Source organism: Pteropus alecto, unplaced genomic scaffold (genome assembly GCF_000325575.1).
Source record: "Pteropus alecto unplaced genomic scaffold, ASM32557v1 scaffold226, whole genome shotgun sequence".
NCBI lineage: Eukaryota > Metazoa > Chordata > Mammalia > Chiroptera > Pteropodidae > Pteropus > Pteropus alecto.
In genome coordinates this window covers 4558694-4577147 of record NW_006440132.1, presented here as the reverse complement: position 1 = coordinate 4577147, position 18454 = coordinate 4558694, and the positions used below count along the sequence as shown (strand labels likewise).

Below are 18454 nucleotides of genomic sequence, written 5' to 3'. Positions count from 1 at the left end.
TTCCCTCTCTGAGTCTCCATGTTCATATCTGGAAAATGGTTTCAAGGAAGCTCCATGTTATAAGACTACTGTAAGCCACTGATGAGACAGTGTATGAAAAGCGTTTTATAAAGTAGAAGGCATTACCCAAAGGCAGGGGATGCTCATGGCATGCCCGGGCCCTTTTAGAGAACCCTTCGAGCATCTTCATCTTATTCTTCCAGTCTTAAAGTGACTGAACTTCCATGGAGACAAGCATTGGAAGGTCTCAATTCTACCTCTGCCCTGTGAAAAGATGGTCAGTATTTTCTTTTCTTCTTGTCATTAGAGTGACCTGAGGGGAAATTGGCCAGACTGTTGTCCTAAGTCCAGAGTCTCACTACAAAACTGAAACTCCACCCAGAAACCTGAGTCAACTGAAGAATGAGGCACTAGGCATAAATCATGCCAAAAACACCCACCCTCTGCTTTCCAGGATCCCAAATGACACTGGTCATTGAAAACCCATCTCTCTAACCTAGAGGAAAATCTCAGCTCTGCTTAAGATAAATTTAATGCCCAGCGTTAGTGTTAAAACCCAAAAAGGCCCTTCCAAAACTGTGACCTTCTGTTAAAAGACTTGCTTTTGTTTGGTTGTATCTTGTAAAACACTTTAGCAGCAAATTTAGAACTTATAAAATAGGGCCAATTGACAGCCTTGGGAACCAAAAGTCTCTGTTTATTCACTGAGGAGAGACAGCGGAGGCGGTAGCAACAGATGAGATAGTGCCTATGCCAGAGTTTCTGGAGCAAACATATCTGAGAACCCAGAATTGAATGAATCCTGGGGTGGGAATCAGGAAAGAGCTCGTGAGAAAAGTAGAGCCAGTTATAACTACAGTAGGCTTGGGATCGATGATGAGTTAAAACTGGACACCTTGGACCTTGGATATGTTGCTTAGTATTTCATTAATAAAATGGGTATACACTTTCTACTTCGTTAGTACTACTGAATATTATTATGACCAAGGGCTCAGTAAGTGGTAGTTTTCTTTTCTGACATCTGACACTATTTTTTAATTGAGGGATGTCATTTACATACAGTAAAATGCACAGATCTTAAATATACAGTTTATACTTCAATGTTTTGAAAAATGGCTGGGTTCTTCACATGGGTGGCTGACCCACATCATAGATATTTCGGCAAAATAAAGAGATTATCCCTTTGGGATCTAGGAAACATAAACCTATAAAGGAACTTATGTATTAACTGGTACACAATTTTCTCTTTTTCTTCCAGTAAGGAAACTAAAATCTAGAGAATTGATTTGGGGATGTAGATGTGGGCGAAGGTAATAGAATTCTACAGTGACAAAATAATCTCAATAATGAGCAAATATCTATTCAGTGTTTAATACGTCTCAGGAAGACAACTCATCCCACTAAATGCTTCATCATCAACCATACTGAAAGGGGTCCAGCCACATGGCTTCTAACCACTGGCCAACACACTGGTAACGTTAAGAAAGATAGAAGGAATGAAAGAATGCTGAAGGAAGAAACAGACTGTAGTTGAAGATGTATTACATCTAAAAGTGTCAAGTACTGAATATACAGTTAACAGAAACTCAGTAAATAACTGTTGAATGAATGAATGAATGTATGATCTGTAGACAATTCCATCTACTTGGGCTGTGAACATTTCTCTTAATGTTTGGAATAAATGTCCCCTTAGTCCCACATTACACGCATTGCTGAGAAGTCCAGTGTCTCTGTCCAGGCTAACTCTTCTCCCTTTCTACTGTAAAAGCATTCTGGAGGTTTTCTCAGTCAAGGCTTCCTAGTACCTTGTGGAGGGAGAAAAGAGAGTTATATCAGGTCCCAGTGGGCCGTTTTTCCTTCTTTGCCTTTAATCGCTGTCGCTGCCACATAGTAGCACTATTGGAAAAAGGAGTTCTATATGTCACTATGCCAGGTCGTGGGCGGGGAGGAGGCATTTGAAAGGTGCCTTACATGGACTGCAGTGGTTCTCCAGGGGAGGACAATGCCACTCTCTCAGCCACGAGAGGCCCAAGCTTAGGTGTCCATGCCTACAACTCTTTGGATTGTGTTTCATTCCTCATTCTCCGGCCATGTCCACAGTGCCAAGGTGGCTGTGGATACTGTGTCTTTGAGCCTGAAAGACTGACCAGACTTCCTCTCTCAAGCTGAATTCTCTTACATGGTGGAACAACCTTAACTCACCCGAGAAGTTCTGTGCTTCACAGAAGAAGCATAGATCTTCTATCCATTTGTTTCCAGCAGCTCCTGAATTTATAATCACATTTTCATAGCTGCTACCCTTGAACTCTCTATAACAAATCTATTAAATCCTTCCTCCAGAGCAATCAGTGGTTACCTGCTGGCCTTACCTTTATATACCTTATAGAGGACATTCACAAGAACCTTCTCAGACAAAAGAGCTCAGGTCCAAGATAACTCACTGTCTCTAAATATCAACACGGCTGCCACCTTTTTAAATGGAACTTCCCCTTATGAATCAGAGGAATAATAATAATAAACTAACTACCACTCTCTCCCACAACATGAATGCCTCTCGCGATATGGTGAACAAAAGAGCTCAGGCACAACGGAACGCATATTGTATGATTTTTTTTTTTTTTTTTTTTTACACAGAGTTGGAAAACCAGTGAAATTAATTTACATTAACAGAGGTCAGGTTAGTGGGTTACCCTTGAGGAAGGGGCTATGTGAACGGGAGCATGGGGTGAGCTTCTGGGAGGCTGCGATGTCCTCTTTCTTGATCTCTGCACCGTTACAGGGCTGTGTTCACTTTGTGAAAATCCATCAAGATGTAAAATTATGGTTATTGTACTTTTGTGTACAAATGTTACATTTCCATAGAAATTTCAGAAAATAAATAGAGGTACTCTGCCAAAAATGAATGAAAGGAGAGAGAATAGTATATGTATTTAATATCCTAGAGGCTTGAAATCATAAAGCCTTAAAGACAGAAAGGCCTCAGAGGTGATCAGTTTCAACCACCTCATTTCAGAGAGAGAAAAAATGAGGCCCGTGGAGGAGAATCTCAAGATCTCACAGGGACTCAGTGTCGGATCAGGCCTCCTGCAACCCAGCCCTTCATAATGTCCCTCTCCTTCTTCAGATGATAAAGCAGAGACGGGGGAGTGGACTCTAAAGGTAAGCGACGCATCAGGATATCGAGGCATAACATTTTTTCAGATGCCAATTAATATCTGCCTTGCACATGGCCTCAGCAGCTGAGACAAGGCAGATGTGGCCACATAAATGTGTTGCCCATGACACATGGGTTGGAAGAGTGAGGCAGAGGCAGCTCTAAAGGAACAAAAGGAGAGCCTGTCAGCCAGGAATGCATTGGGAATGAGGATTCCAAAGAGGTCATCCAGGGAGAAGCTGTGCCTGAACTCCAGAGAAGCCTGGGTACATTTACTGACATTCCAAACATCTGTGCTCTTGCAAGGAAGATAAAAGGGAATCCGCTTCCCTGCCTGGAGGCATGATATATGGGCTTCCGAGGCACTGGGTGTGGGCCACTGTTGAAGGCACGATGCAGTGTTTGATGGATGAAGGCTGAGGAAACTCACTAGGCCACACATTAATAAAAATTATCAAACTGTCCTGGCTGGTGGAACAGAATGCTAATGCCGTTCTCCATGTGGACGTCAAAGGCAGTGAATGTCTGGAGGGAGCTAACCTGCTTTGTATCTTTACCTTGATCCCACTTGTCCACATTAGCGCCTCTGTTCTGCTGCCAAGACTGGGGGTGGGGGCGGTGTGCTCCACAAAGCAGACTTACCATGATATTCACTTGCACCTAGCCATTCTGAACTGAGAGTGAGAAAGTATATTTTAAACTCCACTTAGGCCAATACATACCTTCCGTGACTCTCCACTGCCCAGAGAATAAGTCCACATATCTGAGCCTGGCCTTGTGGTAAGATAGACTTGACCACAAACTCCAGTCTCTCTTGTGTTATGTTCCTTTAGACACTTTTCTTTCCTCTCTTCATGTCTTTCTTGGTTTAGGCTGTTTCCTCCATCTGAATTTCCCCTTACTGATTTCCAGTATGAACGCTCTTCTCAACCGTCCAGGCTGAGGCCAAAGGCCACTTTCTTCAAGAAAACCTCCTTGACCACTCGTCTTCCGGCCCACACTAATCTGTCTCCTGTTGTAAGCTTTTACATCTATTTAGTCGTACTTCATTTTAATATATTATCATGTAGTTGTCTATTTTTCATTTCTCTCTCCCCATACTGAGGGCTCTCGGAGAGAAGGGGTAGTATGTATTATGTTCTCCATTGGTTTCCAAGAGCACAGCAATATGCTTGGCACATGTTGTTAGTTGTTCCATATACACATTTTCTAATGAGTATGTAAGAGACTCCTTGGGGAGGCTGCATCTACCTAGTCTCTGATTTCAGCCTCGATTGCAGTGGACAGTTCCAGTGTGAGCTCAGACTCACCTTGGTGCTGTTCCAAAACGTCCACCTTGAGCACCCGCCGGGCATGTCTCTGCTTTCTGCCCTGAGGACTTCTCTGATGCCATGGGAGCTCTCAGCTCATAAGGGCAAGCACAGCCCAGAAGTAGAGGAAGCGGCAATGTTCAAATGACATGGGTAGGGAGCCAGAGCAGACACGCTCCAGCTTTGCACACTCAGGCAGCAATGCTGAGAGGCATTGGTCTCCTTTTCAGGAGGTGCCAATGGAATTGAGCCCACATTGCCTCAATAACGACCTTGTGAACACACCCCTGCATTGGCTTTCTTTCCTGTCGTCACTCCCCAGGCTCCTTCACGACTGTTTCCTCTGTGTACCTACCAAGTAAACTATGTGCTCCCAATCCTTGCTCAGGTAGTTTTAGGTTAATAGAAATAAAAAACAAAACAAAATTAAAAACAGGATGACTACATGGCCTCTGCTTTAAATGAGTTAGTTAATTCGGCCAAGTGTTTCTAGCATTTCCCCAGTGCCTCAAACCAACTCTGGCACAGAGTTGATAGTCCATAATTATCTGTCAGCTAGAAATGACTTAAAATTTTATATATATATATATATATACACACACCACTAGTATCAACTTAGCATGTGGAGAAAAGCTCTACTTATAAACTACATAATCATCAAGACTCTTGTCCAGTCATTCTTAACATAGTTAATTCTAGGTAAGAAACATTAGGAAATCCAGTCTCACTAATATTTGATTTTGTTCTGTCACTTTAGGTTCAACCAGTTGAGCACATTCATTGAATCTCAGTCTCATTGCCCCTTGTCTCCCCTATGCTACGGGCCCAGAACGCCCCTGGGAAGCTCAGCTGTTGCAGAATAGCCATATTTGACCTTCCTAAGGTGTGATTCATCATGAATATGATGACAGCACATCTGTACCCAAAGCATGAAACAGAGACCTGCAGTTTCTGGTCCAGGATGGGACCCAAGTGGCTCGGAGCTTAAGTTTCCCCATGATTTCTGCCTTAAAACAATTCCCAGCTCCCTGCATGCCCCCATTCAAAAAACACACTTTAAAATTTGATTTATTTTTCATTATATTCTCCTCTCCTTTCATTAAAAAAATAATACTAATAATCTTCTCCCTTCAGGGATTCCTTGGAAGATATCGAGAGTGAAAATAAAGAACGTGGACTTGAGTGAGAAAGAATTGGCTTCAAATCCTAACTCTGTCACTTAATAACTATATGTCCCTAGGTAAGTGACCTCTTAAACCTCAGTTTTCCTATCTATAAAATAAAGATAATAATAACTACTTTTCAGAATCATTCTGATGATTAAGCACCTGATATGTAAATGCTCAACAAACCATGGTTCTCTTCCCTTTCTCTTTAATTAGTTTTGTACTTTCTATAATGTTTACAAAATTCCTGGTATGGAGTAGGTGATCAATAAGTGCCACTCCTCATACTTCAGTCTCACTTTGGCTCTCTTTATGCTGGATATCTTTCTGCTTCTTAATTTGCGATGTGACTGCCTGGTTTCATGATCTCTGATAACAGCACACGGTAGTCTCCCTTATCCACAGGGAATACATTCCGAGCCCCCTGGTGGATGCTTGAAACCTCGGAGAGGTTACATATATTATGTCTAAACCTTACATATATTATGTCTTCTTCCTATATGTACATACGTACCTATGATGAAGTTTAATTTATAAATTAGGCATACCAAAAAATTAACAATAACTAATAACAAAATAGAACAATTCTAACAACATGCTGTAATAACAGTTACGTTGATGTGGTATCTCTCTCTCTCAAAATATCTTTTGTACTGTACTCATCCTTCTTCTTGTGACGATATGAAATGACAAAACGCTTCAATAAGTTGAGAACTCTCACTTTTCACTTAAAGGAAGCACTTCATGGCTTCTCTTTGACGTATCTAAATTGCCCGAATCACTACGCTAGAGCCCTGGGGCCACTAAAAAGTAAAACGAGGGTGACTGACACACAAGCACTGTGACATCACAGCACTGGATCTAATAACCAAGATGGCTACTCAGTGACTGATGGGAGGGTAGTGTATACAGCGTGGAGATGTGGACATCTCATCCTGGCTTAGAGCTGGGCATCACGAGGTTTCCTCACACTACTTAGAATGGAGCACAATTTAAAACTTATGAATTGCTTCTTTCTGGAATTTTCCACTTAATATTTTTGGACAGCAGTGGACCACAGGTAATTGAAAACATGGAAAGTGAAACCGTGGATAAGGGGGGAGCACTGTAATTCATATTTTTCGTACAAGGGATATAGCATGGAATGAGACAGGTGAGGTCCTCATTTTTATAGTGTTTACTTTCAAGATCAGGGGAACAAAAAATAAACAGGCAGAAAAAACATACATCTATGAGATTATTTCAGAGAATGATAAGAGATGTGAGGGCAGTAATATTGGAGATGTGACAAAGAGGGACAGAGAAGCAATCGTATATTTGGTGGTCAGAGAGGCCTCTAAGCGAAGTGATATAAGATGAAGAAACCAATTGCTGTTGAGGAGCCACCAATCTAAACACCCAAGGGCAGAACATTCTAACCAGAGGGAATTCTAAGCTTGCTGTGTCTGAGGATGAGACAGGAGGCTACTAATATTGTCACTGCCTTTACACATCTTCTAGGACCTACTTAATTATACTCATGATTTTAGAGGGACCTTAGTCAAGTCACTTCTCTTTTCTGAGTCTTACTCCTCATTGGTATGATTGAGAGGTGAGAGGTGGTGGGGGGGCATTGCACAGAGGTTCATCTATAATCTCTATGGTTCCTTCCAGATTCCCTGTGGTTCTCAAGGCCCTTTGGAAGCATGAGTCAACCCTCCCAGAGAACTCTGATGTGCTGGAAAGCCCTACTACATCACGGATAACATCTGTGCCTGAGGCTTTCAAATGGGTCTCCAAGGGGAGCTACAGAGAAACCTGGCAATTACAAATTAAAAGGTAATTACGACAGGGCCTATAACTGTTCTCCTACAAGCTGGTCTTCATTGTTGGTAAAACAAACAAACAAACAAACAAACCACTAATTCCCTCTTTTCAGGGGATTCTACTCTCATCTTTTCCCACTGGGGTAGATGAGGCCAGATCAGGGCAGGATGATTAAATTCTCCCTAGGGAGTTTGGGGTCAGGTGACAACAACTCCTCGATCTTATCTCATATGGCCCTAGAGATGTACCTAGAACCTCTCCCTTGGGAGGCATGGTGGGATGACTCAAGGAGTGGGAAGTCAACGGCGAGAAGTTCATAAAGACTGGGCATGGGATTTGTAGGCGATCCTAAGCCTAGATACTCCTAAAGGCACATGGTACTGGAACCAATGCTGTGCTGGGGGCCAGGGCTCCTGCCTATGTGCTGGCCTGAACTTCCTCACTGGGAAGCTGAGGGGAAGTTCCTTGACTTCTGGGACTCAGTTTCTTCATCTGAACCGAGAGGACTGGCTTCACCGATCTGTAAGGATCTTGTCAATGTGATAGGTCAGGAATCTAGAAGCGTGTGACCCAATGGGCAAATTCTGAGCCTATTTCTGCTTTTATGGAAATGAGAATAACAATAGTACCTTCATCTCAGTTACTGTGAGGATTAAATGAGTTTAGCACAGCGTCTCTACTTTGTTCATTCAGTGTACTCCTTTCATGGTTACCCATTAAGCTTCTACTGTAAGCCATACTCTGTGCTGGGAGAGGATGACCAAATGAATAGTGATGAACTAGAGAGATGATACCCTCGCGAAGCTAGAGGTCTTGTGGGGTACACAGCAATCACTCAAAAATGGAAGCAATTTCAACAAGACATTTCTGTTATTACTCAACAGTTGGCTCTGCCCTACCCGCCCTGCCCATGCTATGAGTAAAAGCAGGCAAAAACCGTTCAAGACATGGTGAATGCAAAGGGAAGATGTTCTCTGACCCTGGCCTACGTCAGAGATGACACATTAAAAGGTCTCTGAGGGTGAAGCATATGATACAAATTAATGTAGGGAGCTGGATGTCAGAGGGGGACTTTGACAAACTAGAGCTCATATGCATTCTCTAAAGTGGGTAGTGGCTGTTCATTTCTTCTTTCTACTACTGCATGTGGAAATGTGAGTCCAAGATTGTTAGAACCTACTCTTTTATTTAGCAGAAGCCAGGAATCCATATTTTCATGTAAAAAACCTTCTAGATTTCAAATAATAGCAGCTTTTTCAAATATTTAAACACACCATGTAGCAACTAGTTTGCTATCTGTAGCTTAAGACCAATATTGCAAATAAGTAAGATAACATTGTGTATATTTTCAAAGACAAGGTACAGACTAAGGAAAAAGGATGAGGGATTATTGTACATCTCCTATGTGCTGGCCATCTCACATACATCATGCATTGTCTGATTTACTGCTCACAACAATGCTGGAAAGTATTGGTGGTTATTTCTGACCTTTTCTCCTAATATATCCACATATAAAAAATGTGTTTTGGGACACACTGGTACAGACAGAAGATTCTGACAACACGAGGAAAACTGAATATAGCGGCAAGAGTAGAGGAAAAGAAATGGTGAGAAAGTTATATTGGAAGTATCAAGAGTGGCCTTAATGGGGAAGAAAAAACGGACAGATTCGAGGTATAATGGAGAAGTAACTTACAAAGATTCTTACAAGTCAATCAGCAATGTCTTAGAAGGAAATCCCACTTCTTTCTCTCCTTCCATGTCCAATGGGGGAGGGAGGGACCTTATAGCTGTAGAGTGGGCCCTCCACACCCTCGGGTTCCACACCCGTGGAGTCAAACAGCCATGGATTAAAAATGTTGGGGAAAAAAATGTTACATTGCTGACACATACTCTGTAGTTAGGCCTACGATGGTCGTGTCCGTGCTGAATATGTACGAACCCCTTTTTCTTGTCATTATTCCCTCAACAATATAGTATAACAAATATTTACATAGTATTTACATTTTGTTAGGCATTATAAGTAACCTAGAGATGATTTAAAGTATACAGGAGGATTGCATAGGCTATATGCAAACATTATACCATTTTACATAAGGGACTTGAGCATCTGCAGATTTTGCTCTGGGGGGAGGCTTCCTGGAACCCTACAGAGACTGAGGGACAGCTGTACTCCTTTCCTTATCTTCTGTTTTCACCTTTAGGTTATGCCTTTGATGCCTCTGCTTAGTCCCATGTCAGCCATCCCTCCAGCAAGGTCACAGAAGCTGAATCTTAGTCTCACAGACTGGGTCACCTAGTCCAATCCTACATGCCACACAGAATCCTTTCTTAGGGCGATGAAGTTCTGTGGAAAAGACCATTTGGCCATATTGATTCCCAGATCCAGTGGCTCCCTGCCTCTGGCTGACAGTACATGGGCAGTGAAAAATGGAAAGAAATGTGAATTACAAAGTCAGGGGGCCCAAATCCAATTCTTGATCCCACTCTTCTCAGAAGTGTGACCTTCAACTATCGACATCACAAGACTAATCTTAATTAGTCTCCCTAATCTGTAAATGGAAATGATAATTACATCCTAGTTGGAAGGATTAATTTGTGAATGAATTGAGGTAATAAATTTAAAGATCCTTCACTTAATCTTCAATAAAGATTAAGTGAAACTTTCACTCTTTAGCATTCCTTAAACATCCCCATAACTTTATCCCTTTAAATTTTAATTCTACCGCTCAAAATTTATACTGTAGCCATGCTACCCTTTAATTCCTTAAGGCCGCTGCACAGGCTGTTCTCTCTACCTGTAATACTCTCCATCCTTGCCTACCCTTTACGCCTCTATGTCACTAGCTCCTGCTCACACTTCATGTCTTTACTGGTTGCCTACAATATATGCCTGGCATTTTACTAGGCACAGGGGATGTGATGAAAAAGCTGAACGTAACTCCACCTTGGAGGGGCTCACATTCTAGTGAGAATGGCAAATGCTAAACCCCCTCTCCCCCCCAAAAAAATATTCATTATAACTGTAATAAGTGCTACCAAGCAAAATTCACATAATTGAGGAGAGGGCCAAATCTAATCTAATGATTCAGATACGTGACACTCAAGCTGAGATTGGGGTAGATGGACCCATGTGGGAAAGGAAATCGCTGATATCAAGAGTACACAGAAATTGGAGAAGGCAGCAAGAACGATAATTCATAACCTTGTAGGCCATGTCAAAATATTTTTCTATTCAGTTAGAAGAGTTATGAAAAGCTCTTAAAAGGTTTAAATTAGGAAAGTGATACTTATAAATCAGACATCTAGTCACAAAATATTTACTGAGTGTCCACAGTATTCCAGGAACTGTAGTAGGCACTGGCTATGATCACAAGATGTGATCATATTTTGAAGAGCACCTCTGGGTTTAAAATTGAGAACTGAAAGGGATAAAAAGTGGCTAATATGAGGAATAATTAGAAGGTGATTGTAAGAGATAAATGGTAGCTTAGACTAGACAAATGAAAATAGAAAGAGTAGATTGAAGAGACAATGTTATATGTCAATTATATCTCAATAAAGCTGGAAAAGATAATGGAGATGAAAGCAAAATAACTTGGTTTTGAATTGAATATGAGGGTGAACAAGATAAAAGGAATGGAATTTATAGTGGCACCAGCTATAGAAAGAGTAAATAAACATTTGGAGAGGAGCATGTTTATGGGGAGATGGTAAATCGTTTAGTTTTGGATGTGTTGAGTTGAATTGCTTGTCAGACATCAAACTGCAGATACTTATAGTCAGTTGAATATGGGTAGAGAGCTCAGAAGAATGAGGTAGAAATACAAATTTAAAGGCACTGAATATATTGACTGTGACCCTGGGGGTGGATGTGGTGGTCCACAGAGAGTCTAAATGCAGAAAAGAAGATACAAGACTAAGATCTATGTACCTTTAAGGACCCAACAAGGTAGGCTGAGTTGGAGGTGAGTGGTGAACCAGAAGAGCATGGTATCAAAGGGAAAAAGAAAAGCCAAAGTTTCGGAGAGAAGGGTGAACCCTGTACAATGCTTGAAGATATTAAACAAGTTTATGATAAAAAAAAAAGGTCATTGGATTTAATGACAATGCAGGTCACATATGTTTATGGAGATAAAATGTTCTAGTCACTTGGTGGTAGCAGGAGACAGAGTAGAGTAAGTTGAGGAATGAGTACACAGTAAAGAAATGAAGTCAGCCACTGAAGACCGTCTTTGAAAGTATGTTCATTAAGAAGAGATAGGGTAGCGAAAGATAAAATGTTTTTTTGTCTTTGTTTTAAAAATAAAAATAACTTTATGAGTACATTTAAATGATAGTAAAAAAAAATCTAAAGAAGGAGAGCCTAGAAATATACAATATAGGGAGATAATTGATATGGAAAGTTTTTTAAGAATTTAGGAGGGTATAGGAAACAGTGCATTTGAAGGGTTAATTTTAGAGAGGAGAAAGGGCACCTCCTACATTATGTCAGAAGGGAAGGAGAAGAGTATGGGTAAAGAAGCATGCGGATTTAAAATTGTTATGGAGGGAAGTTGTATAGGGAAGTATACTCCCTAAACTATTTTCCCTGTGAATGAGGAGACAAAGTCATCCACTGAGAGAGCTGGGAAGGACAGCTGGGAAGGACAGCTGTCAGGAGTTTAATGATGATGAAGAAGAAAGTAAATTGACAGAAGAAGTCTAGTAGGATTACTGGGAAGAACCCAGTTGATGGTGGTGACTGATGATATATTGGTGTCAAATATTCTCAACTGTGTGCTTTTCTCTAGCTGATTGTATGCTTTAACACAGGAGATGATGGAGAGCGGCCCTCATCCCGGTAGGTGTCTGGGCAACTGAAGGACAGAAAGGCAAGGGAGATCAGGAGGTGTTGATAACAGTAATTAAAATATGAAGTATGGCCTCCACCGTGGTGTCTTAGTTCATTTGGGCTGCTATAACAAAATACCACTTATTGGGTGACTTATAAATAACAGAAATGTATTTCTTACAGTTCAGGAGGCCGGGAAGTCCAAGATCGAGTGATCAAAAGATTTGCTATCTGGCGAGGGTCTACTTCCTCATAGACAGCCTTCTTCTCATCGTAACCTTACATAGCAGAGGTGGTGAAAGGTCTCACTGGGGTCTTTTTTTTTTTTTTATAAGTGCACAAATATAATTCATGAGGGCACAGCTCAAGGGCCCCATCTGTTAACACCATCGCCTTGGGGTTTAGGATTTCAACATAAATTTCGAGGGAATAAACATGCAGTCCATTGTACATGGTTAGAGAGATGACTAAAGAAAAGATACAACTGATGGATGGAGATAGAGTAGTGATACCAAGGAACTGGAAGTCCCACTGAGTTAAAGGACACGCATGGTAGGAGTGGGAGATCAAGACAATTGACAGGATAAAAAATTATGGTCAGAGAGTGGGACGTTGAAATTAATGGTTTTTGATGGGACATCAAGCGGGAACAGAGTCCAAAGTGTGATCTGGGATTGAGTGGCTGAGGTAGAATGAAAGGAAGTTCGCTGGAGATGAGCGGGTTAAGAGATGAGAGAAGTGTTGGAAAGGGCATCCAGGAGGACTTGAGCTCATCTATTGTGATGACGAGAGCACAGATGGAGAGAGAACTCCAAATCAACAGCTTAAACACTTAGAGAATCAGTTTCAACGGAGGCAAGAAGTTAAAATCTGTATTGTATTTGAATTTACCTTTTGTGGGAATGGTTGAATTTAATGGACATAAAGCAAGATGAATTTCGTCTTGACAAAATCTTTGGATAGAAGGTAGGCATTTACCATAATGCCATAGCCTGGAAGGAGGTTCTAGAGAGTGCAGAGAAAAAGGTAACTTTTCTTCTCTTGCCATCTTAGTAGCATCTATAGCTGCTACTAAGGTCAAGCATGGCAACAGGTGGCGGCAGGGAGGAAGCGGGACTTGAAGAGAAGTTTTTCAGCCAGACGAGTGAGCTCCACATGGGGAGCTGGGAATCTTGAGTATGAGGGCACGATTGGTATGATTAATTACTGGGACTAGGATCTTGAACAATCACCTCACTTCCTCTAGGTAGCCTTTACTGACCCGCTGGACTGACTTAGAAGCCCCTATGCTATGCTCTTACAGCATCTGAAATATCGCAACACCTATCAAGCTACAGGGTCATTTCTTGCTAAACTGCATCTCTCCACTGCTAGTCCGTAAGCTCCATGAGGGCAGGAAACATGCCTGTCTTGTTACCATGCCATGCTCAGCATGTTCTGCAGTGTCTGCACCATAGTAAAATCTCCATATACACTAATAGGACGGATGAGTGTGCTTTGTGAACTGTAAAAAACTCTGTGATATTGAGGGCAGGCTGGGTGGCACGGGAGAATGGAGAGAATTAAGACCCTCCAAGTGCCTTTCCCTTCGGAGGCCCTTGACTTTAGAAACCTCTCACCCCAGGAGCAGCTGGAGTGACAGAAACATGTTCTGAGGACCTAATATCAGTTCCAGATGTTTGCAGTCATGTCGGTTTGTAGCTCACCCTGTAAAACATATTTCCCTCACCAACCCCCTCCACTCTGGAGTGCTGAGGGAGTGGGGCCCAGTCTCCAATGACATCACCTCCCTCAAGCTGGTCCAGAGCAGGCAGACAGCAGGCGGGTGAGGGCCCCTCTAGCTTCTCAGACAAAAAGTATGGCTCAGCCATGGCCCGTGCTGCTCAAAGAGCTATGAGTAATTTCCACAGGCTTTCATAAACAGCTCTAATTTAACTGCTCCTTCATAGTGGCTGCTGCCACCGTCCTCTTAGCTACTGGGGGCAGTGGGGTCTTACTGACCTTGACCTTGAGTTATTCCCCACACAAATTCACCTTCACAACTGCTCTCTTTTACTTGATGAGGTCTTCAGTCTAAGGTCTCAGATGGGATGATGTGCATGCCATTGGGGGGTGGGGGTCTTTCCAGTGGTAGATTAGACTTAATGAAAACGGGGAGGGAGATGCTGTAAAATGGGGTTTGGGGTGGACAGAGATGTCTTCTGACAGTTCTTGACATTATTCTTGACCCAGATCTAGATGACTCTAGATGAGCAGCTTATACATGAGCCATCTCAAAGAGACAAAGACAAAAGATGAACCGAGACACAGGCAGAAGGTGATATGGAGTGAGAAAGGGAACAGACAAGAGAGGAAGATCTATAGTGGAGACGAAGAGAGAGAAAGAAAGAGGTGGTGGTGGAGGCGGTCAGGAAAGGATAGAGAAGGGAAGAAACAGAGACGAGAGTTGAGAGTTGGCAGGAGAGAAGCCTGGTGCTGATCCTCTGGGGCGCAGCCCATCAGGCTCCCAGATGCCAGGACAGAAAGGGGCACTGACCAGCTCCAGATGTTGCTGCCTTTCGTGAGGAGGTGTGGGGGGATGGTGGTGAGGGCCTGCTGCCTCTGTGGGTGAGGGCCAACAGAGCCAGCTGGCCGTCCAGCCCTGAACCAAACAAGCTTGGAATCCCATGGCGAGAGACAGAAGACTCTGATTTTTAAAAAGTGAAAAAAAAATCTAGCAGATGATCAAAGAAAATGCAGGGCAGTGTGATGGGAGGTTATGGTGTGAGGTGAGACCCTTCCCCTTTCTGTCTTCACCCTTCTGATCCTTACAATGAGAGACTTGAACTCAATGTTCATGGTCCTTCTACTCTGAACTTTGAGGCTTCTCAGAAGCCGGTATATATGAAAGCAGTGACGGCAAAGAAGCAAGGAGTCTGAAAGGGTATATTCCACGAGGTCAACGCCCGCCAGCTGCCACCAGATACTAGAGACCCCATCCTGCCCGGATACACAGAGGTCCTAAATCCCCTATTTTCATCAGCCTCTCAGTTTATTTTCAATCAAAGCAAACCACATCAGGGGTAATACAGACCAGTGGAAAGATGTTTGGACTTGGCGAGTGGAGCAGGTAAAGAAACCAGGGCCCCTCTTCTAGCTCCGACTCTACCATTAAGTCATCACGTGTGTAACCTCTGAAGGAGTCCTGCCTCCCCCTCACCCTCTGCTTTCCTCAGCCTTTTCTCCATAGGTTGAAGGAGAATCTGGAGTCATTAAATCTGCTTGTGCTCAGCCCTCTTCTTATTCCCAGCCCCTTGCATCTACCCCTGCCCAAGAGGCTGAAACCCATGCCAATTGCTCTGATGAGGCCACGCAGGAGAAGCAGACGTCTGTTTCTAATACTGATGACAGATTAGCATGTGGGGAATTCAGCCATCCCCCAAAACAAGCCTTGTTTCTGCTCAAAACAACTGGAACAGGAGGCTACTTATGCTTGGATTTCCCAAGAGTCCCAGAACCGACAGAGCGATGGCTTCTCTGAAGGAGACAAAGAGGGCGCCAAACCCCGCGGTTGGGGGCAAGAGAGGGAGACAGGGAGAGAGTGAGCATTTCAACAGCTAGTTCAAAAGGGTGTCGAACAGATGGCAGTCATAAAGTGTGTGCGTGTGTGTGTAAGAAAGAGAGAGAAAGAACGTGTGTATGCACATATATCTGTGCACACGCACGCGTGAGCTCACGAATAAATAAACAGTTCCAGCACTGGATTCAGCTGCCAGCAAAAATCCAGAGAGATCAAAGGAAAAAGCCCATATTTCCCTATTCGGGCCTCACCTGGCCAAATGTGTGAGTAATCCTAATTCTCTCTCCAAAACGAGTCTTAAATCCTGTTTTGTTATTTTCTTTCTAGCATTTAATTTTCTTTTTCATTGTTTTAATTCATGGAAATGAGCATTTAATTTTCCATTTCACTTTTTAATTCATGGAAATGAGAAGCAATTAAAATTTATTAGTAATTACTATGTGCTGAAAACTGTGCTACATTTGACCCTCAAAGTAGCTTGTGAAGTAGGTATTATTTTCCCCTTTCCACAGATAGGGAAATTGAGGCCCAGAAAAGGTGTTGGCTGGCCCTAGAGTCCTCAGTGAGATGTGGTGGAAACTGAAAACAGAAACCAGGTTTTCCAAAGTCCATAGTCCTTCATTAGGCTTCTATCATCTAAGAAAAAAACTCAAGAATGTGAGCTGTAATCTTCAAATGTGGTCCAAGTTCAGATACTTGAAACATCATAAAGGTGGCACAGAGGCAAAGAAATGAGGTTTCTACTTCATATATCTGCCCCAAATAATCTGCAGCACCAATTGATCATGACACATTTTAGAAGGCCTACTATGTACTCAGCTAGTCTCTACATAAGACCCCATAAGACTGCATGGCACTCAAGGAATTAACATCAGAGTTGAAAAGTTAAGACATGCATATGCCTACCCATACACAATTCAATCCAGTGAACATTGAACATCTATAAATGTCAGGCACTGTGGGAGGATCCCAAATTATAAAGACACAAGAGTCATTGTCTTGTTTCTTTAAAGACAACTGTCCATTGAAATATTTAATAATTGGATAGTTGGAAGAATTAAAGTCAATCACATGAGGAAGGATTAGAAGAACCTGTAAAGATGGAGGTAGATATGTCATCACCTTCAAACTTTTAAATGACAGCGGGAAGAAGGGGTTATATCTGTGTGAAGTGAACCCAGGCCATGTAACTAAAAAGGAACATGTTTTGCCTGTATCAGTACAGAGGAACTCTTGGATCAGAGTACTGGTTCTTGTACAATGAAGAGAAAGAATCCTGGATTTTCATTTCTGGGCTAGATAGAGAAACAGGGACTAGAGTTATTTACCCTACCACCTAAAACATTAAGAATTTTTTAAAATGTGCATAAATCAAGTTTTCAAGCTGGAAACCAGGCGACAAAGGACAGAGATCCTGAATGACTGAAAACAAATTATGTGAGCCTAAAATTTCCTCAGATTATTGTCGTTAGAGTGTTTCCAGGTCACTGTGCAGGAAGGATGCCTGGCAGATTCCCTAAACTGAGAAGACAGAGTTCTCAGTCCAGGGAGACCAAAATGACTGAAGTTTATAGGGTAGAGTAATGGAGAGGAGAGAGCTGTAGGGAGAGAAAATTGAAGAGATCTGGAGGGTCTCCTTCCAATATTCAGCAAAGTACTGATTGATGAATGTATGTGAGGAACCTACCTGCCCAAGAGGATTAGATGGAACAGTGCCCAGTGTTTATATAGGGGCCAAAAGAAGTGCCTGTTTCTACCAGTTTCACTGGAAACTCTCATAATTCATGGGCCATTGTATAGAGCACATAGAAGTGCCTTGCCTCAGCAGTAGGGAATAATTAGCCCTAGACTAAACACTGCTCTGGTTCTACCTAACATCTTAAAAGCAAGACTCAAAAGAATTAAACTGTTTCCAAGTAACTGTGTCCCAGAACAAAGTTCAAAAATCTTTATAGGAATACAAAAATATCCAGCACCCAACGAGGCAAAAATCACAATGTTTGGCATTGAATGAAAAATTACCTGGCATGTAAAGAAACAGGCACATGCAACCTATAATGAGGAGAGACTGACCCAGAACTGATACAGATGTTAGAAATTGCAAATAAAGACATTAACACAATTATTATAACTCTATTTCATATGTTGAAAAACTTGTGACATGCAATACATTAACAACATGCAAACTGAACTCAAGATGAAAATTACAATGCTTGAATTTTAAAAACAATAGAATTGACCTTGCAGAAAGTATTGAAGATATATCACTAACAGCTATCCAAAATGAAACAAAGAGAGAAAAAAGAATTTTTAAAAATCAAAAAGGCATGAGTGAGATGAAGGTCATCTTCAAATATCCACGTATATATGTAGTTGGAGTTACTGAAGGAGAAGAGGGGACAAAATTTTTTTTAAAAAAATATTTTAAAATATAATGGCTTCAAATTTTCCAAATGTGATGAAACTATAAACTCATAGATCCAAGAAGCTCAATGAACCTCAGTCACAATAAACTGTAAAATTGCTCAAAACCATTAATGAGAAAACCCTAGAAGCAACCAGACAGAAAATGGCGTGTATATACAGGGGAGCAAAGCTAGGAATAAAGGCATATTTCTCACTGGC

General features: G+C 41.9%; 1 protein-coding gene across 1 annotated transcript in view; it reads right to left on the bottom strand.

Moving 5' to 3' along the window:
- Positions 1–18454, bottom strand: part of ASTN2 (astrotactin 2) — a 787984-nt gene that overhangs the window by 118053 nt on the left and 651477 nt on the right. The gene's annotated exons all lie outside the window — the stretch shown is intronic.